Source organism: Neopelma chrysocephalum, unplaced genomic scaffold, assembly GCF_003984885.1.
Source record: "Neopelma chrysocephalum unplaced genomic scaffold, ASM398488v2 Primary Assembly neopelma1_96737, whole genome shotgun sequence".
In the NCBI taxonomy this organism is placed as follows: Eukaryota; Metazoa; Chordata; class Aves; order Passeriformes; family Pipridae; genus Neopelma; species Neopelma chrysocephalum.
Genome location: NW_020925381.1, coordinates 264305 through 287874, shown reverse-complemented (window position 1 = coordinate 287874; position 23570 = coordinate 264305). Strand labels below are relative to the sequence as shown.

The following is a 23570-nucleotide window of genomic DNA, read 5'->3' as shown; positions in this document are numbered from 1 at the left end:
ATCTGGATATGGTCCTGGGCATACTGTCTTTAGGTAGCCCTATTTAAACAAAAGATTTGGACAAGTTTTCTTTCAGATTTACCTTCCAACCCCAACCATTCACAGATTCTGTAAGAGTAGAAAGGTTAGTTGACAGTCTAGTTTCTAAGCTCTGCTTTCTGTTTTTGTAAATGTCAATTGTCTACAATAGGAGCTTAGATACCTATATGTAGAAACATAAACACAGATATAGTCTTAAACTGCATGAAACCCAGGTTATCTTGCTTTAACATAAAGTGTAGCACAAGTATCTAATTTATTTATTAAGGGGTGTGATTTGAACCACTTAGCTTCTCTGTAGTTCTTACATAATTTTCTCCACTCTGTTGAAATTCTTCCAGTTCTTTCTAACAAGTGCAGTAGGAATTTAAATTCACGTTTATAATCTCCATGTAATCTCAGGAAAGTATTCCAGAGAAAGATCTCCCAACTGATACTTCTCTATCTCTAGAAAACACAGCTCCTTCTTTAAAATCTGTGACAAAGGTAATAATTTCTAGCCGGTTTCTGTACTGCACTACTCAAGACTGTGTAAGACAAGATTATGCTCCTTTGTATATGGTGCATTAGGTCAAATATTGCCCTTATTTATTTTTGTGTTTTGTTTTGGTTTTTAATTTTCTACCTGTATGCTAAACATTTATTTCAAAATCATACCTTTCATTAAGAAAAAGTTTTGAGTCCAGGTGATTCAGAAATAAGTTAAGAATTCCTTAAAGATTTAATATTGAGGAATTAATAGCAAGAATAAAAAAAATCTTAAAAAGCCATTGTAAGACATTGTAATTACATGACTTTCACTGTGGCCTGATTGCTGCCTTTGAGTGCTTGGGATTGACTATTTCAGCTCTGTAGATTTACAGGGGCTTATTCACATAGAAAAGTGTATAAAATAATGTCTGAACAAAAATATTAACTGGTAGAGGGCAAGAGATACTACTCAGTTACTTCTGAGGCAGTGGTACTTCTGAAGGCACTTATGTTAAGCAGCAGATCTTCAAGCAGAAATTTCCCATGAGAAAAGGCAAATGTTTGGGGGTCCTCACAATTTGTAAGGGTTGTGCAATTGTTAACCACCATCAGAAATACATGAGATATTTTGTACATTAGTGGATGTACTTCAGAGATGCTGGAAAGGTAGATTATAACTGTTCTTCACATATCTTTCCTTTTTATTTTCAGTTTCACTTTTTCATACATAGCTGAAGTCCTGATAACTTTGAAACAAGTAGTATGATGGCTTTAATTCCTACTCGCTTGTTATTTACTGTGTATTACCATATAAAATTTCTAATAAAGAAAACCCATCATGTTTTATTCTGGTATGATGACTTTCAGGTTTGGTAGATTCTTCATTAGCTCATTCTGCACACATCCCTTTTTTTTAGTGGAGGGAGTGGAAATTACATTTGTAATGCAACATAAAATATTTCACTACTGAAAATATTTTCATGAATAAATAATATATGTCATATCTTTAATACTACACATATGCCTCTTTTCAAAGTGGAGAACACCACCAGAGACTGACTCAGTTCCCCAAAATTTTGACCCAGAAAGTGTATCTGCCTGTGTTTAGGTCTGAGTCCAGTATTCTGCTGTGGACCAAAGCTAAAAACCTGTGTGGTTCTGTCATGAACCGTTTAGATGCAAAATAGCAGCCCAAAATGTGGGAGAATCATACCCATAAGAAAACATTTGTGTCATCAGAGCAACCTGTGTAAAAGGAGAGTAATTCTTCATTTGTTTTTTTTTTTTCCAGCTGTATTGGATGCTTTACAGCAAGTAGCTATTTCTTGAAATGAGCTTGCTTAATTAATATCTGTGGTCTGTAACAAAGTACAGTATTACAACTATAGGTGTGGCTTTCTCTTTTGATTTTAGCCTATTAAGAAAGTAGTTCAGTGTCCCCTCCAGATCTGACAGGCTTGTCAGGCTTGGTTCAAACTGAAAGGCTTGTCATTTTAGAAATATTTAAGTAAACCTGGCCAAATCTGAGCAAATGTCAGATTTACAAGCAGTCCTGAGAAAAACGTAAAGTTTAGCAGCTGGAGAAGAGGCAAAAAACTCCTTCTCAGCTGCATAATCTTAATTTTATTTATAGCTGTAACATAGTAGAAAATAATGCTTAAATTAACAGGCATTATTTCAACTCACACTATCTCTTTAATAATGAACTCCAGCAGACTGAAAAAGGCATTCCAAAGCTGGAGACCTTCTTTCTTGTAGTCAAGTCTGCTTTCATCACTTTTCCCTTGATGTTGGATTATAGAGCAAAGTTAAAAAAAGAAAAATGAACCTCAAGCCAGATTTTTAAATCCAGAGATAGACAACAAATTTAAGTGCCCTGATTCTGAAATGCTGAGCCTCTGGAAACTTGCATCTACTTTAAAGGGAGCTGCCAGGGGCTCAGCACCTGAAAATAAGGTCAGTTATTGAGGCACTTCACTGAAGATTGATAATTCAGAGAGAGAAGATCCATAACCACAGCATAGAATGATTGTGCCCCTTTGTGAGGAAAGAAAATTCTGAACTAACAGAGTCATATCCTTACTGTTACTAAGCAGTAAGTGCAGTATCTACAGGAAAAATCAAAGTATATCTATTTTACAAAACATGAACATTGACACCTTTGACACCAAAAAAAAAAAAAAAAGAAAACAAATCCAAAACAAAACAAAGAATAAAACACGGGAACAAAGGAGGGGGGTGGGAATTTTAGGGATAATTTGAAAAATCAAACTTCAGACCACTGAGTCATGGCTTTCCCTTCTGCTGGCTAGTCTGCCTCTGAAGGGTGATACTTTTGTCACAGAATTGACCCCAGTGTGCAACAAGCCAATCCACACACAGAGCTGAGGTACTTGATTTATTTACCATTCTGCACAGGAAGGGAGCTAAGTGGCAAATCCACAGAGGCTAACAAAAGCAGGCATACTTATATGGTTACAGTCTTAGGCTATTAGCATATCTCACTTAAGTCATTACTTGGTTAAATTGCTATTGCTCATCCTTTCCTGCTTTGATTTAAAGGCAGATGTGTCCCAAGAACTAACAACACATGCTCAGTGTGTAGTGGTCTTTTTGTGTTCAGGAGGCGAAGGGTGTGGTTTCTACTATTATAATGGACAAAGGTTATTTTTTGGGGAAATCCTCACCACAAAACTGGTCAAAACTGGAGATGTTGGCTCATCATGCAACATTCTGATTAAAAAGGATGTTGTCTTTTTGGTTCCCTCCCTTCAAGGATTTATGTCATCAGCTTTCTGGTTTGTACCTTCCTGTGGTTATTTCTTTCATTGTTTATCCACTTTTTTCTTTAACCTGTTATTTGGAACTGGGATCTCATTATTCAACAATACAACCCCACTATTTTTCTCTCTTCCCCTCCCTCCCCATTCAGATAGAAATTCTGCAGGTAGGTTTGATCCTGTCAAAAGCATGAATATGGGATCAGGAGGTTCCATTAAAGCTAATTTTCTCTCTGTCTTAGTTGTGTCCTCAAGCTGATTATATTAGTATCATGATGTGTTTTGTCTGGGCAATTAAAAATGTTGAAAAGAGGAAAATAAAAAAGAATTTCCAGCAGTTCTGTCAAGTTACATTGCTCTGACCCTTTATTTTCTTTTGAGCTCCAGCATGTATTTTTTATCAGATTTTTCCTCTTAATTTTTAGTCTTCTGCATCTCCATGGTACAAAGCTATCTCATGGTACGAGCTGTGCTAGCACTCACATTAAAAACACTAATTTTCAAGGATTCTTTACTGAGCCGTGAAAATTTGCTCTAGGCAGACACATGCCTCGAGGCAAGCAGAAGGATGCAGAAGGAGACTTGTGCAGTCTCCAAGGCCGTTTTATGGCACTGTTTCTTTCCCCCTAAACTTCCAACCTGAAAATTCCAGGAGCTTCATTTTTGCGTCCTGATATGATGAAACTCTGCAGAGTTCTGTCCAGTTACTCCGGGAATTCAAAGGAGTTTTATGTAAAGGAGCACCAGCCAGCTCAGAGAATCCCAACTGGGCCTTTCTCACTGCAAGACATGCTGGTGTGCATTAAAACCATATGTAAAATCAACCTGCCTCTTCAGCTTCACACTGCTTGAGGTAGCCCAGATGTCCATAGTGACCTGCCTTAAAGGCCTTGATTTACATAAGTGAGCATGTCAACAAATACTCTTTTTGCCTCAGAAACTGGTTTATTAACTTGCTGGACTCCAGACAAACTTTGCTTGCAGACAGATATTAGATTTGTGTATGTGTGAAAAGTTAACAGTGTGGGAAGTGTAAAACCTCCAGACAAATGTAAAAAAACCAGACACTGCTAGAAAAACGAACACAATGAAAGTAGGTGATGAGAAATTCTTGATTTAATATCTCTCTGCTTTGTTATGATAGTCTAAGGCTGTGTTTTGATGCTCTTGGATCAAGTACTCTCAAATGTAGGGCAGTACTGAGCAAGAGCTTCTATGCAATCCTATGGGGGTTTTACAGGAGTTGAAGAGCAGGTGGCTGTAGTAGTCATTACCTTATAAAAATTAGACTTTTTCCAGGGTTAATTGTGGTGGGAACTTTGTAAAAAGGTTGCATGGAAGTGTCCTCTTTTTGGCTGGGATAGAATTAATTTTTTACTTGTAGCTATTACAGCACTGTATTTTGGATTCCATATAAGAATGATGTTTTGTGTCAGTCCTTGCATTGATACAATAGCATGATGTATAGTGAGATCATATGTGATTTGAAAATTCACACTCGAATTGCTATTCACTCTACTGAGACTAGCATGACTGGGTTTATAAAAGAAAGAAAGAGACAAGGAAAGGAATAAGCTAGTGGTGTTTCCTGTAGAAGTGACATGGTGGGACAAGATTCCTCTTTGAAGTCAAGTGAGCCAACACAGAAATTAAGGCAGTGGTTGTGACTGTTCTATTTTTTTCTGCAGGAGGGTAAAATACCGAAGTTATGCCTCTGAGGAGATAAAAACGAGAAAGAGTAGGCGAATCTGTGAGTTTCATTTACGTAGTGTCCAAACACAAGGACAGAAGGTACTAAGGGTACACACAAACAATAGAAAGTTAAGAGCTAAGGAAGCTAGTGAAATATGCTTGTTTACCTGACCTACTTTAGGTCAGACAGTGGCCTCTGAATGTTCCCCAGGTGCTAAATAAGGCAACATTATCACTGAAAGTGCTGGTTAACACACCATCCTTGTGGCCTGTAGGGAGAACAGTTTTCTTCCTCACAAATTACATCATAGAATCATATGCAATTAAGCTTCTTCTTATATTCTGCCAGATCAGCTTTGCCAAGCACAGCACTGATGTACAGAACTTTTATAGAAAGCATAGAAAATTGTGTTGTAAAGCATGGCTGCAGGTATGTAGTACAACCTTTTTCTCAGAGCAGGACTAACTTCAAAGTTAGGCCAGGTTCCTAGTGGCTTTTCTTCGGTAGCTTTGGAAATTTCAAAGGATGTTAATTCTGCAGCTTTTAGGTACCTACTGCAATTCTGAACCGCTCTTACTGTGAACCACTCTTATTTTTCATTATGCCCATTTAAAACTCCTTCTTCCCCAAAGCAAGGAGTACCTCAGAAACAGATTATTCCAAGACTCAAGCAATATCTCTGATCTTCTTCTTGCATATAACTGGAATATATTTTTCTGGCACATTGTTTTGTAGCTTACCAAATTCAGTCTGAACAAAAATTTTCTATGCAATATAAATTCCATCAATGAATTTATTTATTCTCAATGTTAACCTATCAAATCTGATTCTTCTTTTGTTTGGTTTATTGTGTTTGTTTTTAAAACCACTGGTCATTGAAAACTACAAGCTTAGTAAAACAATCTTTTATTCTTTTTATTCATATTACAGTGCTTTGATGGCAATTTTGTATAACTGCTTTTTTTTGGAAGGCATGCAAGGAGTACTAGTACTAACATTATTAGACAATCAACTACTAAAACATAGCTATGAAAAATTTGGTTTTTTCAAGATTGTTTCAAATATTAGTTGCTGAGTCTGCAGACAGAAGTTGTAGTAATATATATGTTTATGCCAACTCTAGCACTTCAGTTTTTACTGACCTTGTACTATTTATGAAAAATTAGCTTCTATTAAAAGTTTAGATGGATAAAAAGATGCACAAAGGAATTTGCAGTATAAAAAATGCCTTTTTGTTGAGATAATTTGAAATATGTTGTTAATGATCTCTCTAAAGGCACATTTGTGTTAGAAATTAGACACCTATTACATACAAATTCAGCAAAATAAATGTGTTACAGGCTGCTAAATTCTTGTAGCACAGATGACTGAGTCTTGATATAATAATATATTTTACAGGAAAAATCATCAGAAAACTAGGCAATATTTTTCCTGTCAGTAACCTTGTATGAAGTTAAATAAGTTTAATTAGCAATAAGAGTTTAACTGTGATAATTTAGTTATAATTTTTTAAAATTTCACTGAAAACTACTGCAATACCTTTTGAAAACATTGAGCTAAAACTCTTCATCTTAAGAATGAAGATGGCAGTTAATTGGTAATGGCTGAAAGAACATACCATTGGAGATCTACATATTCCTTGGAGGTTTGCATAAATAACCAATAAAGGAGTGTCTTTGGTTTTACATTTTGAACATGCCAGCATTCTGTCAGATTTTCCTGGCAGAAGCATAGTCACATTTACAGCAAAGTAGCACCTGAATATATCTGTTAGCACATATTTCCAAAAGTAAGTGAAAGAGTATGTCCCTTTTACAAAACATATATCTTAAGTGGGTGTATGTTGTTTTAGGATAGCAGGACTATTGGACCTATGTATAGTCAGGAGGTACTTAGAAGAAAAGTCCATACAAGTCTGTGTCTTGGTTTAAGGTAAATGGGGGGGTGTACATGTCTGACCAAAAACGTGGTCAAAAGATGGAGAGGGTTCCACTTCCATCGTGATGGTGTCTTCCTCTTTCCCCCCAACTCCCTGGCTCCAGCCAAGTGGGGGGAGTTCCTTGTTAAAGTAACAGTTCCTCTAGAAGTATGTCAGAAAAAGGAAATGAAATACAAACCCTACTTTAATCATGACAGACTGTTAAACCTGAAGGCTATACTTTTATTTAGAATACATTACTAGAAACTTGGAGAGAATATAAGCTTACTGTAATCACACAGATATGTTTGCATCATCTTTATACTCTTCCCTAACCACCTGTCTTTGTCCCCAGTCAGAGGGATTTTTGCTCTGATCGAGTTCAGCCACTCTCATATCCATTGGCAGAAAAGCAGATAACTTTTATCTCCCTTCTTAATATGAATGAATATTGCAAATCTGATTCCCAGACTATCATGATGAAAAAACAATGGGCGTACAGTTTTCGCTATATATAATCAAACCTTGGTATTTACTAGAAGCAATCTCAAGAATTCAACAACAGCTTCAAATTTATTTACAGCACAAGGACAAACAAGCAGAATCACTTTTGATGCAAAAATGCTTCTTTGCTATGTAATTTTCTTTGGGTTTGTTTATTTTTTTTACTTTCAGCTACATAAAATACAGAGCACTAGTGCTCAGTTTCTGAAGATGTCAGACTGAAAACATAAAAGTTTATGTTTAAATGAACTTGGATCTCTGTTCTAGACCTCAGCTGGAAATGGATTTCAAATTGACAAGCATAATAGCTGAATGTTATGTGCACTTCTTTGAAATGGCCAACTTCAGATGGTCTCCACATCCTCTACACCCTTAAAGATAATAGGCCAGATAAAACCAGAGATTTCAAATTGTGCAGAGCTTTAGACTGTAGGTTGTCATATAGCAATTTTAAAATCAATTTGGTGTTGAACAGTAAGCCTATGTAATTGTCTTTGAATTCAGGTTTCCTACTGAGACCTCCTTGTGCATGCTAAATCACAGCATCTGTATTTTGTATGCTTAGGAAAAAATTGCATTTAGGGGAAATAGTCAGAAAGTCATGCAGCAATCTAATTCTGTATGCGAAGATATTTAAACAACATATGGTAGTATACACAGTAATGGCATTTTGTGAGCTGTAGCTCAGTAAACTAAATTTGGTCTTGAAGTTCCAAGGTCATATTCTTGACTCTGTTACTTATACAGTGTGTCCCTTTAAAGTAGTATTTCCTATTTGAAAAGTCCAACTCATTATCATTATTTCCTCTGTGTATTGTTGTCCTATAGGAGAAAAAAGAAAGAGAGTTGTAGAGGAATGAAAGCCTACCAATATTTCCTAAACAGTCCAAAGCCCATGCTGTGGGTAACTCCAAGCATCCTTATGTCTGCTTACTAGTGTCTTATTTTTCAAAAAGTCATCCCAATGTTTGATTCATCCCAACTTTTGATTAACTTCCCTGTGTTTTAGATGCTAGATGAAGTAAAGATTTGGGGAACTAGGCACACACATTTTCTTCTAAAAGAATTATGTGTCACTCTATTTAAAGCAGTATTTATTTTTTGAAGAGAGAAAGTCTTATTTTATTGGTTTCCTTGTATATTTTTTCCCTCCAACTGTAAGAGAGAAGTGTTTATCCATAATAAAGAGCTTTCATTTTCTTAAAATTAAATGCAAAGCTCCAAAACCTATTTATAGATACTATTAGGGATGCTGACTTTTGTGCTTTATTAGAATCTTTATATTTTAAGCAATACAGATGATAACTTAGATCCAAATTTTGAAGTAAATGAAGAAGATTTAGGAAAATATTGGCTAATGCTTGCTTGCTGACCCAAAAAAAAAAAAATACAAACTAAGAAAAATTTGTAAAATTTCTTTATAAAATGTGTTACTCGACTGAGACAATTTCTGTCATTTACCACTATTTTTATGCAATTCATTGTATCTTTACTTTGACGTTTTTCTTTGACTCTATTCAGGATGCACGGCTTCAACCAACTGAATATGGGATATAAGGATCTCTGTCTTGGTTAAATGAGAATTTGTGATAAGGACACATCATACTAGTTAATAAGAAATAATAAAATAAAATAAATAAAAGAAAATAAATAAGCTTTTTTTTAAACAAAAGCAGTACTTGAAACTATGTTGTTTGAAAGAATGAATACTACTTTTTAATCAAATTTCTTTTAATGTATTTTTTACAGTCTTCTTAAGTACTACAGAATTACACTAGAAAAGTTGAAGCATCTGTCCTTCTAAGTTCTTTAAGAATATCCAGTGTGTTACTCTTTCTTCAAGTTGTTAATAGTAGATTGAGAACTTATGCATCACTGTTCAGAATCACTACAGCAATTCTCCTGGTATGTTTCAGAAGACATGCATATTTTTAGATGACATATAGTGCCACAAAGACACAGTATTCTTCAATGCTCTTTCTATTCTTAGACTAAACACTACAAGTAGCAATCAAAAGTAACAAACATGCATAAACATTTAAAGTCGCTACTACTTCCTTTTATAATCAGGTAATATTGGTGAATTGTTTAGATTCCTCCCTTCAGTTTTGTTCATTCTTCACTGAAAAACTGATTGATAAGTTTGTTTAAATCTACTTTGAGGACTAGGTGAAGTTTTTAGTTCATATCTTTAAACAACTCACATAATATTAGATTATAGATAATCAGTTTGGCATAAAGGAACATTGAACTGTTCTAATCATATTAAAGCTTTTGTGGCATTTTATTTGTTTATTTTAGCTATTTCCTTAAATGCTGGCTTTTAAAGAAATGTAGAGTTGAACTGAAGGAATTAAAATGATCAAAAATGTATCAGTTGAGGAAGGTAAAATATTTGATAGAAGGACATAAAAATCTGTTTAAACAAGTGTCACAGCTATTTACTAGATATTAAAACTTTTCATGTCTCTATTCATAAAACATTATATCCCTATCTGCAGCTCTTAAAAATAATTCCCACTACATCAAAGGCCTATTAAGAGTTCTTGTGATGGCCAGTAAAATAATTATTTTGTCATTCCACCTTACCTACACTTCAGGCTGAAATTATGCATTTGTGCATTAATCAACATGAAAACTCAAGAGTAGAAAATTTAAAGAGAATTGAAAAAGTAGTACAAGACATTTAACTGACACTTGGTAAAAAAATTCTTTCCATTTTTGTTTTCAAAGGGAGGTATTAAAAGTCTGCTCCAGGATTTGCACATATTTAATACCCACAGTTCAGTCTGTGGTAAGGACCGATCTGCATAATGGAAGTGAAATATTGGGACAACATTAGAGTTCCTGTTTCACCGCTTAGTGTAAATGTATTATAAAAGACTGGGTTGGAGCCAAGTGAATACCCCAGAGCTGTAGGCAGCATCTCAACTGCCATGAAGGTTTTTGCATTATAACTGAAATATTTTCCAATTTCTTTCAAATTTGCTAATAAACATCAAGCCTAAGAAGCATTATTTAGTTTAAAATGCTATGACAGATTTTATTGGCACAATTGATAGGGACTTTAAAAAAAAAAGGTTTTATTGTGATAACCACTGTTAAGTATTTTTAAAGGCTTCCTCATAGCTTTTGTTCCTACATCTTTTACCTCCTGTCCTTCCCTCACGATGGTCATAAATGACATAACCCTCCCTTTTAATTTCATTAATCTCTTATTAATGAGAATTAATATGAAAGGATTCTCTGAATACTGGAAACTGAATAATCTATTTAAATTTCTACCTTGCTTTCAAGGTTCTCTTTTTCTTTTCTTTGTAAACATTTCCCTTGCCAGTTTTACGATTAAAGCAGACTAGTGTATATCTTGGTTTCTGCCAGGACAGGGTTAATTTTTGCAGTACCCAAGAGGTGCATGACCAGGACCCGTAATTTACTCTACCACCTCCATCCATATGCAGTGGGTAGCGGGAAGAAGGGTCCCTTCCAGTCAGGTAACATTGTGTTCTGCGTGGTGAGCACTTGTGGGGGAATTGCTCACCTCTCTTGCACACTCTGTTATTAAAATTGATGTAATTCTGTTAATTTCTTATTTTGTTACCATTTCCAGTAAATTGTTCTTATCACAACCCATTATCTTTACCTTTTGTGATTCTGATTCTCCTCTCCATCCCTCTGCAGAGGGGGAGCAAGTGAGCATCACATGGCTTACAGTGTTTCAAGGGGAACATTAAATTGTGGAATACCATTCCTAAACCATAGCAGTAGAGTAGATGTAAATTCTTGGCCTATGTGTAAGAAAGATGGTCATTATTTTTTGTTTTCTTTTGTCACTTTCATCCCATGATATTCTGCAGAGTAGCTATCCTACTAAATATTATCTGGCAATACAAAAGAGGTTTCCAGGGAAATCATTTATGTTCTTTGGTTGTAGCACCATCTTAGAGGTGACAGATACTGCTGATACATCCTCTCTCATTCTTTCCCTCTTCTGTCTTTTATAATAGTCATGTCTTGTCATAGGAAGTATATGGTCCACAGCATTTCTTTCAGATTCATAATTTAGGAATGCAAAAGCAGAAATATATAAAATATTGGGAAGGAAGTGGATTTTGTGTATCTTTAGGAGATTTTTAAGAGAAAATATATCAGATTCTTTTGCCTGTCTGGTAGTTTGTAAGACACCATCCTTCTTCCATTTCAGCTTGAGATTACAGTAGTCATTGGATGCAGGTCCAAAACCTTGTTTCAGCCTGCACTCTCAGTCTTATTGTCCTGGATTAAAAAGGGTTTTCCCCTGGAGTTGGAAAGTGGTTAACTCCAGGGGGGTGGTGTTCTTGGTGTTGACCCAATCAGTGCCCCTGCAAAATTAAAACATATCACACCAGACCGGAAAAGAAGGGAGAAGATGACACAGCTGGAAGAGTAGTAGCCATGTTTTAGGCCACGAGGAGAGAGGGGCCAGGAGCCCCGCTGGGGGCCAAGGCCCCCCAGCCCCAGCTGGGGCTGCAGGAACTCGGAACAGTGTTTGACGGAGCAGCACTAAACAGAGAACTGTGGCCAAGAGCCAAAAAGATAACAAGCAGCAGAGATGGCACGGAACCAAGCTGAGAGACGCAGAGCTGTCCGACGGGGAGAGAGAGGACCAAGCTCAGTGGAGGCTGTTTGGAGGTGAGACTCGGCTTTACTTTCCCCAAACCTTTGGAGACCCCTTCTTGGAAGGACAGGGTGGACTTCCACTTGAAGGGAGTCCTGAAATGCAGCAGCACCGGAGAGAGGAGCCGAGAAGCTCAGAGATGTCCTGAAGCTGGACTAGGATGGCCAGAAGGAATGCGAGGGGGGAAGAGGCTTTCCTTTTCCCCCTTCACCATACTGGCAGTTTGAGACAGAGCAAAGGAGCTCTGGTAGAACGCTTGGGACAAAGACTGAACTGAGAGCTGCCCTAAACATTCTGTCTCAGGACAAGCTTGAATCCCCCGAGGAAGGGACTTTCACGAAGATGCCCTGCACTTCATGATATGACGTGGTGAGGCAAGCCTGTCCCTGCTATCACAGTCCATGGGAGAGAGACCTTCAGCTGGAACTGAGGGGCTGAGGGGTGAAAGAACCCCTTTTAATGAAGAGAGAGAGAGATATTTTCCAGCTACGACGGAGTAAACCTGCTGCTTTCAAGAGAAAAGATTGTGCTGCCTTGAAAGTGATTCTCTTCTTTTCTTTCTGAACTTTTATTGGAGAGAAAGGAGGGATTTGATCTAATGTAAATATATTGCTTTACCATAGGAGAGATAATTGGAATTGTTGTATATAATGTATTATAGTATTTATTTGTGTAAGTAATAAATTGTAATATAATTCCCTTCCCTCCATACTGAGTTGTGCTATGTCTGGAAAACCCTCTCACACCGAAGCAAATTGGGGGGGGGGGGGCTTGGAAATTAGAAATTGGATTTTGGGGGTCTCAAACTGCGACACTTATGTACTTTCTTTAAACCTAAGCATAAAAATTCTCCAGCAATTTATATGAAACAGAAAAATATGTTTTATAGCTTCCATTTCTCTGTGTTGAAGCCCTGGCAGTCAAGAAATCTCCAGGGAGATATAAACTAAAATTCCATATTGCTGTAGAAAAAGCTGCAATTCTGAGATACTGTATTAGAAAATAGCTCTGTTCTTTGTAAACCTGTGAGCCACAGGACTCTGCTAATGGCAAGTACTATAAGGCATTCCATGAAGATATACAAAATATTTCAGTTTATTATAATTACAAGGGTTTTACTAGATTAGCACTGAAGTGCTTATTTTTTGCCTCTCAAAATATTTTGAATCTCTAAGCTTTAAATTAAAATATTTGTGGAAACAACTCCACAAACGACTTATCCTCATCATTAATTACCACCAAATTTTGGTGTGACTAGATTCAGTGAGAGCATATTCAAAAAGTATTTCATGTTTTGGTGTCTAGTGTGCCAAAGTGGAAGAGCCCAATTCACCTTCTGTGTAATTAAATCAAGGAAAATTGTAGAAGTTAATACATTTACTTTGAGTAGGAAGAAGTATTAGACAATAAGACTGAAAAGTAGGTCTTTTCTTCAAGATTTGTATCCCTGCTTTAGGAGATAGATAGCAGAAACTTCCACTATAAAGTTTGATCAACAGAATTTTATCAGTCCTAGAACAGTATACATCCAAAGTTCTTATAATCCACTAGTTGCAGTGTTCATTATTGCCCTGTGCACATGCTTGGAGGACTTTATCAGTTGTAGGTGGTCTCAAGTCACTTCTGTCTGTGCTGTACATGGTACAAACTCTGTACTCTGTAAGGATGATTTGCCTTGCTGTGAAGTAACAGCTTTCCTTTGTTGATTTAACTCTGATCATAAAAAAGAAAAAGCACAAGTACAACCCAGTATAATTTTAATTATTTGTGATACTAATTTCCTTCATCAGCCTAAAAAATTACCAGTCTATAATACTATGTAGGTTAGCAAAGATATTAGTAGTATAGTTTGACTTTTGAGCATTAGTGAAACCTATCATAAACAAGAGGTCAAATCTTATCCTTATGCTTGATTACTGGAGTGGGTACCTGCAGTGACTGTTTTCCTTGGAGAATGATAAAAACAGTGGCACTGCCAAGTAGGTTAAAAGAGTGAAGCCAGTCTGTTAAAAATACTAATGTAAAGGCTTACAGTATCAGACTTGTTTCCTGTTACCCAGACTTCTAAATATACAGGAAAACTGCAGGGAGAAGACTGTGAAAGTCCAAACCGTTTCTTACTTCTCTTAAATTTTAGAATAACCTTTACTGTTTCATTTAGACTATTACTATTAGCTAAAACTGTTACATAGAAGGGTTAACCAATTTCTATCTTGATATTGCTGCATATCTTGAACTTGATAAAAGGGCTCCACTGTGTTTTTTTAGAGGAACAGGATGAAATGCTCTATTATTTCTAATACACCTTTTTCTTAAATTTTCCTTCATATATTGGCTCTTGCTGTTCTGTTTCTAGTACAGTATATTTGTTTCTAAGAACTGTATCTGATGGAGGTAGTAAGGATTTGAAACATGGTGGTAAGACTTTAAATACTTGTTAAAACACCCTGAAAGAGACATTGAAAAACTTATGTATTTTAGTTTTATTTTTCAGTTAGGAGTAGCTGCACAGACTGTAAAGGTTAGTCTTTTTTATTAAAGTTTTTAATGTGACGTTTAAATTATTGGCATATATTTTATGTGATTTTATATTGTCTTTATGATCCTTTGGATTGATTGTTTGGGTCATTTCAATGACTAACCAAATTAGTACGCCAATGGGATTTTTAACAGACTATTGGAGTAGCTGTTACCTTTCTTACATTAGGGAACAATAACCACATGTCATTTTAATATAAATTCATATAAATTACATCTCAATATGCAAATATGTTTTGTCATTACTGATGCAGGTCTATGAAGTCAAACAGAACAGAAAATACTAAGATTTTGTCTTTAAGTGTTTAAAGCCATAAAATAAATGAGGCATGGGTGTTGATTGTCTTCACCCTACATTATCTGCACAGGAACTATTAAGAAGATTTTTCTATCTTCTTTTCATGCCTTATTTTCTCATAGTATCTAATGAAGAGCTTCACTTAAACTATAATGTGCTACTGTCTTGAAAGTACTTTTCTGTGGTACTAAAAAGCTATTGTTATGCATTATACTCTTTTTACTGCTATTTTTATTGATGTGTTGCATTGTATGGAATAATAAAATTTTGTAGTACGGGAGTTACTTATTTAATTAATTTTTACTTTTAAATTCCACTTTTCAGTCCAAAAAGATTGTATTGAAACTTTAGCAACACTTCCAAACGCAAAAAAAAAATGTGGAGTGTTCCACAATTCTAAATTACAGAGCTATCTGCTTTTTGAAGTCAGGATTCTGGGTAGTTTTTAAACTGGACAGTTCCTCCTACACAGGTGAAACTATATTTTGATGCTACTTTGTTGAAATTCAAGTATCCTGGTAGATGAAAACTGATTTAGTGGCAAAAGTCTTGTGGCAAGGAAAAGAAATAAAATAAAAATATTTTAATGAAAAGCAAATAAACAAACAAAAACCAACAACAAAACCCCCTGAAAATTAGTTTTGTCTAGTTAACTAGACTAAAATATTTTATCAAACTTACATATTTTAATGTTCTGACTGCAGGATGTGATAGAACTTAATCTTTACAAACTACTTTGAGGTAGTCTACAGACTAAAAACTCTTGCTGTAGGCTCTGTAATGTGATGTGGTCTCTAAGTATTTATCTAAAATGCCCTTCAGTGCTGAATTCTAAAATATTTTACTGGTCACCTCTAGGTTATCACTAGAATTTTCAGAATGTAATCTGAAGGACTCAAGATTTTGAAGCAACATAAGGCCTTCATCTAGAAGAAAATTCTATAAACTAATTCAAAGAAGAAAGACAAGAGAGGCATTTGAATTTATAAATGAAATCCCTTTCCTCTGTCACTTTTTTTTCCTTTCCCTTTTCAGAGTACAGATATTTTGTTCTCGTGTAATGTATCATTTGGTCTTCTATGGAAGTTAAAAAACCAAAACCTGCACAGTTTGATTACAGAGAAAAATCTCTAGAAACCCCACCAAAGCTTGAATTCTGAACCTGAGCTGTGGGATTTTCTGACGCTTACCTCTTGTGGACATTATAAAATCTCTATCTATGCACCTGCCTGAGAGGACAGTGAGTAGTGTCTGTATTTCTCAGCCTTACTTGGAGCAATGAGATTTAACTTGGATAAAGCTAGTTTTTGAGCATGCAGATTTTAGGCTGCTTGAGGCAGAGCACAAACCAGGGTCTCGGAAATTCCAGTGAGTTAGTTGTCCAGGTCCCTGGACTGAGGAACTCTCAACTGCTTTCAGTGTTAAAAGAGAAAAAAAAAGTGTTTGAGTTGCTAATTCAATTATACCAACAAAATTTCGTCTTGCATAAGCTTTCTAAGTTAAACCAATGTGAGGTTGGCATACATTTTTTTTACTAGATTTTCTCTCTAATAATTGCATGTTTTACTTGCAAGGTCATTGCTGAATTTGGCTAGGTCTATCAAATATATGTGTGTATGCATCACAGCTAAATTTCTGGAGAATAAACTCAAATTTTTTGTTGCCACAGACAGCTTCAAAACTGGGGTTGTAAAAACCCATTTGTATTTATGCATGTTCAGGCATAATATAATAATAAACTTCAATTTTAGTCTCACAGATTCTGTTGTTGCTGAATCTATATTTAGTTTCTCAGATAGATTTTTATTACTAAGAAACATGAAATGGGTAGATGCAGGTGTCCAAAATCTGGAGGTAGACTTTGTTATAGCCAGGTTATTCCTATGTCCAAGTTGCTAAATTTATTCAAGACAGAAGTCCTCTGCATTCCAGACATAATTTTTATTTAACTGCCCAAGGAGTTTGTTTTTGCTAGTTGTATCAGCATTTCCTGTCTGGTTTGCAGTGCAACTTGAAAACAGTTAATCATTAATCTTGACATCTTAATGTCAAGAGTCATCTCTCTTGTTGACCAAAATGATTTACTTATCACAGTCCATATCTGTAGATCATGTTTTCTAAACCTTTCATGATTCTTGGTTCTCTCCTGGATCCTCCCTTTCTTTTATAAATTTTCTTGAGAGTTTAGCATTTCTTAATTAATATCAGCAATCAATGTGTTAAAATATTTGGAAAAGTATTGCACATATAAATAATAATAATTACATATAAGTAATTATATTTCTAGTATAATATAGATATAGTAAAATTTAATATACAGAAATATTTGTAGCTCTTTTTATTAAAGAAATTTAGGCAGATGAAGAACAGAACAGAATGGCACTGAGCTAGAGATGAAAGCTTGAAAAATATAAGCAAGTTTCCTGGTCTAGTGGAAGGTCCCCCTTGCCATGGCAGGGGGATTGGAACTAGATGATCTTTAGAGTCCCTTCCATCCTAAACCATTTGATGATGTTACAATTCCATGCTGTTAAATCTGATTAGTTTTTAAACTTGAAGTGAAAATGTTCCTAAAGTCATGCATGTCAATGTACTGTACCCTCAATACTAATGGTTTGTTCTACACGTTGCTAAACACTATCACGACATATACAAAACTATTATCTTAGAGTAGCTGTGCCTGCAGTGTCACAGAGTGATGCAACTGTGTTTAGGGTTGATGGCTGGGTGCTCCTTCGTTGCGGAGGTTGAGTTGATCAGAAGCACTAGCCCAAGTGAACCTGTAAGATCCCCTAAGTTGCTTCCTTTACTCAAAGAATTGGTAGTAGGTTTTATTTATTTTTTAATAACTGCGTTGATGTGCCATCAGCAAGTTGCCAATAGGCTAGAAACAAGCACAACACACCCTGCAGAGACACGAGGAGTTTAAATTGCCAGAAGAATCAACTTTTCATTGAGGGAATTCAAACATTGATGTGCATTTGATGGTGAAGTTCTCCCTTTTAGTGCTTGTGTTTAAATTACTTTGTCATTAATGGGAAATATTCATCTGAAAAATTAGGATGACTTTGTACTAACCAATTATACTTTTAGTTATGTTTTAATAGGGGAGAGCCAAAAAAATCTCAAAATTTTACCTTCCCTACTCAGAAGTCACCAACATTTTAAATGTAACTGTACTGTCATAATTGTCTCCAGGATAAAATTCTGGTTTTCCTTCCAGATGTGCTATTGTTGAGTTGATAAGTTGAGAGAAAACTAACGCTGGAAGAAGGGTAAAGGTATTCAGCAAAAAGAAGAAAAATCATTGTGTTCAGCTAGTATCATTGATATAGTCCTGAAGACAAAATCTGGCAAGTTAAGAAGATAAGGGTGATTCAAAAGGATAAGGAAACATAAAATCCTAAGTGCTCTAAGTAGGTGAAGGTTGGATTTTGAACCTGAGTTAAATGTAAATATAGAGTTGGACAGTAAGATAGACATGAGCACCATTCAGACTACTAGTGGAGGAGGTTAAAATAATCCATGATTTAAAAACAATTTTTAGTTACTGTAGTACCTGATGTAACAGATCAATGTAGTATTCTCAATACTGTAGTTACTATAATTAAAATAATTAGGAATCTAAAATGACAGCTCTGTGTGAAATAACCTTAACTTTTCTAGTTGAATGTATGTTATTATATTTATCTGTATGTGAAATGTAGGAACAACTGCTATCATCAGTGCAGGAACCAGTATAAGCTAAGGAGTCTGCTCAGAAAATCATTGTTGCACGGCTTAAACTGGTTGAAGTCTAAGACATCCCTGAGGAAGGGCTTTTTCAAAAATGTTCTGGTATCTTTTAGAGTTGTCATTGTGGGAAATATCAGAAAAGGAAACATGAAAAATGCAAACTGTAAATGTGAGGGAAGCTTATTTTGTGCAGTGAACTATTTGGCAGTATGAACTGTGAATGAATAGAAATTTCTGCATCTGCCCCATCTACCATTTCCCCAGGGACAGAACAGTCACTACTCATGACTGCTTCCAGTGAGACCCCACACTTCACCATGTCAGAGAATTTTACAGCATTTGCACTTTCCCTATATTTCTAAGTAAAGATGATATCTCTTAGGATAAAAATAATGCACTTGTTTAGTAAATGGGGAGTGTAGCTAGGAGACAATACTGAGCCGGAATAAGAGGGTCTGAAATATTAAAAGGGCTGAGATAAGACCTGATTTAACATTCTGTGTAATCATACAAAGACAGAACACAGGTAAAATACATTTTTTCGTCTAACACTGAACAAACTAGAAAGGGCAGATTTAACATGGTTGCTTGTAATTTTGGCGTTACTAAGAGAAATGTTTGATGTATTTTTTTTTCTTCCCCCATTCTCCCCAACACAGTGCCAGAAGCAGAAAAAGTTTATAGTTGAGGTTTAATACCACTTTTTTGAGTATAAGCTCCATAATATAACAAATTTTCTTAAATCTTTTACTTGCATTGCACTGATTCATGCTGTATGTCTAGTTGCCACAACAATATCTTGTCGAGTGCCTGCTTAATTTTTACGGGTTCCTAATTTCTTTGTTTATATTGAAACTCATCTAGTTTTATCCCAAAGCTCTTTTCAAAATTCCTGCAAAAAAGCACTTTATCAACCAATAGTCTCTTACCTTTCAAATACGTACACGACCCTTATGGTGTAAGAATGTAATCTATTAGAGCAATAAAAGTTTCAATGCAGAACAATCCTAAGAAAAACATTTTTTATTAAATGTATCCATCTATTTAAGGGTACACTAGCATGTGTCCCTTTCAAACACTATCAATAAAGGCTCTATTTTTTCCTAGATACTTTACTACTTTTGCTTTCTACTCTCCAGAAACAGAAATCCCAAGAACTGGTACATTAATCCCATGGACAAATTTCTGGAAATTTTCTTGTTTCTAACAAGATTATTGTCATGTCAAATAGCAACTGGCTTTTTTGAATAAGAAAGGAGGTAAGGAGGCACTGTATTTCTGAATTGAGTAACATTTTGCTGACAATGATAGAAAAACTAATTTACTGCTTATAGGAAATCTTGTTTCACTATTTTCTAACATTAGGTTGAATACTTCACTTGTGGTCAAACATACCATGCAAACCATCTGATTCTTCTATTAAAAAATGAGTGAGTTCCTACAGGAATTAATAAAATACTCAGTTTTCAAGCCCACTGCCCATAGGGCCTTTATTGCATCTTGTTCAAGTAATGAGGCTGCATTTCAGTTGTGGGTAGAGTCAGCATCTTGTCCTTGCAGCTGAAATATATATGTGTGCACAGCATCCTTTTAGAAAATACGCCATTTAATTTTAATGTAATGAGTGGGATCTTTTCTGTCATGTGGAAGAGTGCTCCATTTAATGCATGCATTTTGACATATGAATCTTGACACTTATTTTGGTAGTGATGGGGATGTCGGACTACAGATACATGCAGTCTAACTGGTTAATAGCTTAATAGTAGATTTACTGCTGGGAGCTGCTCTTTCTGCAGGTGCCATCTCGATTTTTTCTGTGTCACACAATTAAAATCAAGCCTCAACGTTCTTTGATTACACTGAGAAAGTATGTTTGTTTATAAATAGTCCCTTTGAAAAGGTGCTGTTTAGTGAGGAATATAACATATTACCATATTACCACTCAACATTCCTGGTTGTGATAAGATAAAAAAAATAAAATGACAGCATAACAAATAAAAACCTCAAAAATTATAATTATGGTTCCTGATTCAAATGCTTATCATGTCCTCAGTAATTTTTTTCACATTGCTCTATGGTAAGATATTTCTGATTTCTCAACTGGGAAGACACTTAAACAACTTAGCAAAAATGTGATTTTTTCACCCTGAGAATTTCTTTGTTTGTTCAGACCAGATGTTAAGCTCAGCAGTAGTTTGTTTCCAATATTGTTAAGGGAAAGTGAGGATTCTTGTATAATGTGAGCAATCTCTTGATAAATGCTCCTTGATTCCAGGACTGGCAGTTTAAAGACCTGAGCTGAATGTCACCTGTACATTTAATAAACTTTTAAAAGTCATAAGCAGTTATCTTATTTCTTAATCCATCATGTCTTTACATCTTTATGGAAAAATCTGAAATATGGTTTGGTATTGAGGATCTCTGTGGCTGGTTTTTTGTTTGGCTTTGTGTGGTTTTTTTGTTTATCTCCATAAAGAAAAGAAAAGAAGAGAAGAGAAAAGAAAAGAAAAAAAACAAGAAAGAAAAAAATTCTTGTAGTGCCAGTATATACTCTCATTCACTGAAGATGCTAAAAATTCTTGTTTACATCATGAATGAATTCTGAACTATACCATGACACATATTGCTGGAATGACTGATTACAGACCTTTTTAAGGGCTCGCAGTCTATACTACTGCTGTCTCTGGACTCTGCTGCCTTTCTGGGCTCTGAGGAGTTTGGGCTTTTTTGCTTTCACTTCATTGCTTTCTGATCATTCTGATATCTTCTTTTAGTCTGCTAAATTCCAGTCACATATTAGGAAAAGATTTGGATCTTTTTCTGTTTGCAAGAATTATACTTTACAAGAATTATACTAAGTATAATCAGGAACAAATGAGTATTAATTGGCCTCAGACATATGTAAACTTTAAAATAGATATCTAATGTGATAAAAACGTGGATCTGGAACAGCGTTTCCATTAGTCCTATTTGTCTGGAGACATGCCTATTTATATAGACCATGTAACGTGATTACCCAGATGTGAGGAATGGAGGACATTCCCTCTGGTACTGTATCTGCTAGACCACTAGGAAAGTATCATGCCAGTTATGTTGTATCCTTGGATATCTGGTTATAGTGAAAGAGCTGAGAGAGGTTTCTATGCTGAAACTTTTCTTTAGAGGAAACAGATCTTGAGAAAATGCCTCAAATGCCAATGTTTGTGAAAGAGAATGTAGAAAAATAAATAAAATTAAATAATATAGAATAAGTAATGGTGACAGAGTTACAAAGTTACTGAAATAAGACGCTGCTGAACTATATGCCACAGTAGTAAACCAGCAGTGTAACAAGAAGTCAAACTCGGCAGGAAAATATCAGATCTATTTTCATATAGTCATAAAATATACCAAAAAGGAAGATGTCCTTCTACACTCTAAGTTTGAACCCACACTGAGTACTACATCCAGCTGTCTTAGTTAGGACAACTGGGACCAGTTCATCACTGGATGGGTGTAACCCAAAACTGTGTATTCTATAGCCTTCCATACCGTTTCCCAGAAACTGTTTTCAATAGACTATTTATACCCTCTGCCCATACAGCCTGACTCCTCAGGCTATAAACTAGGTGTTAAGAAACCTGCGAGATAAGAGGGTGCCTCCCTGTTCCTCACACCCTTTATGAAACTCCCCGCCCTGAGGAAAGTACTGGGCATTCCTGCTTGAACTGGAGAATATATAATCTTGGAGTTTTGGAACTTTTTTAACCACTCGTGGGATCCAGAGGAAGACTGCAGATCACCGCTCTCAACTAAACTGCAGACCACCACTCTCAACCACCACTCTCAAGCAGACTGAGACCACCACCCTCAGCTGGACTGCAATCACCACTTTTGACCGGACTGCAGCAACGCTCTCACCAACAGGTTTTCCCCCTCTCCCTTTGCTCTGGACTCAGGGGACCCAACTAACACCACTCTGTTCATGCCCCAGGGTGCTGGGTTATACATTTGGGTTTTGTGTGTTAAAACCAATTGTTTGTCTGTATAATTGCACTTATTGTATTATTTTATTAAATTGTTATTCTGACTTACAATCTCTCTTTTGGGTTGAGTTCATTTTTCCCCTGCTGGTTTACCTTTAAACCAGCACATCAGCTCTGAGGACTCCATCATAAGAAGGACTTGGACCTGTTGAAATGAATGCAGAGGAGGGTCATGTCCAAGGGCTGGAGCACCTTTCCTATGAAGACAGGCTGAGAGAGTTGGAATTGTTCAGCCTGGAGAAGAAAAGGATGTGGGGTGACTTTAGAGCACCTTTCAATACCTTAAAGAGGCCGCTTATGCTGAAGAGGGAGTTTTTACAGGGCCATGTAGTTATAGAACAAGAAGTAATCGCTTGAAACCAAAGGAGGGTCACTCTAAATTAGATATAAGAAAGAATTGTTGTACAATGAGGGCGGTAAAACACTGGAGCAGGTTTCCCAGAGAGGTAGTAGATGCCTCATCCCTGGAAACATTCATGGTGAGGTTTGACAGGACTTTGGGCAGCCTGATCTAGTTGAAGATGTCACTCCACATTGAAGAGGGATTGGATCAATTGACCTTCAAAGGTCCCTTCCAACTTCTTCCTTCCCCCTGCCCCAAACTATTCTATGACTCTGTGAAATAGCATAAGCTAGTGTCATAATTGTCAAGTAAAATGTATTTGAAGAAATATCTCTCCTTCTGTGTGAGCAGTCATGGTTTCTGTATTAGAGTTTAACCAAAGCATAGAACTCAGACGTTTGATCTGAATATTGGCTATCAATGTTTCTGCTTTTCTTTTTTTTTTGCCCCATTTTTTCTCCTACAGTTTGACTGCCTCATTTCTGTGGCTTCACTGTACATTATATTTTCACTAGCAAAACTTTTGAGAAGGGTATAAGGCATGTGCTTTTAGTAAGAATATGCCTTTT

At 35.9% G+C, this 23570-nt stretch overlaps 1 protein-coding gene across 2 annotated transcripts in view; it reads left to right on the top strand.

Moving 5' to 3' along the window:
• LINGO2 (leucine rich repeat and Ig domain containing 2) overlaps positions 1 to 23570 on the top strand; it is a 495378-nt gene that overhangs the window by 244502 nt on the left and 227306 nt on the right. The window lies entirely within an intron of this gene.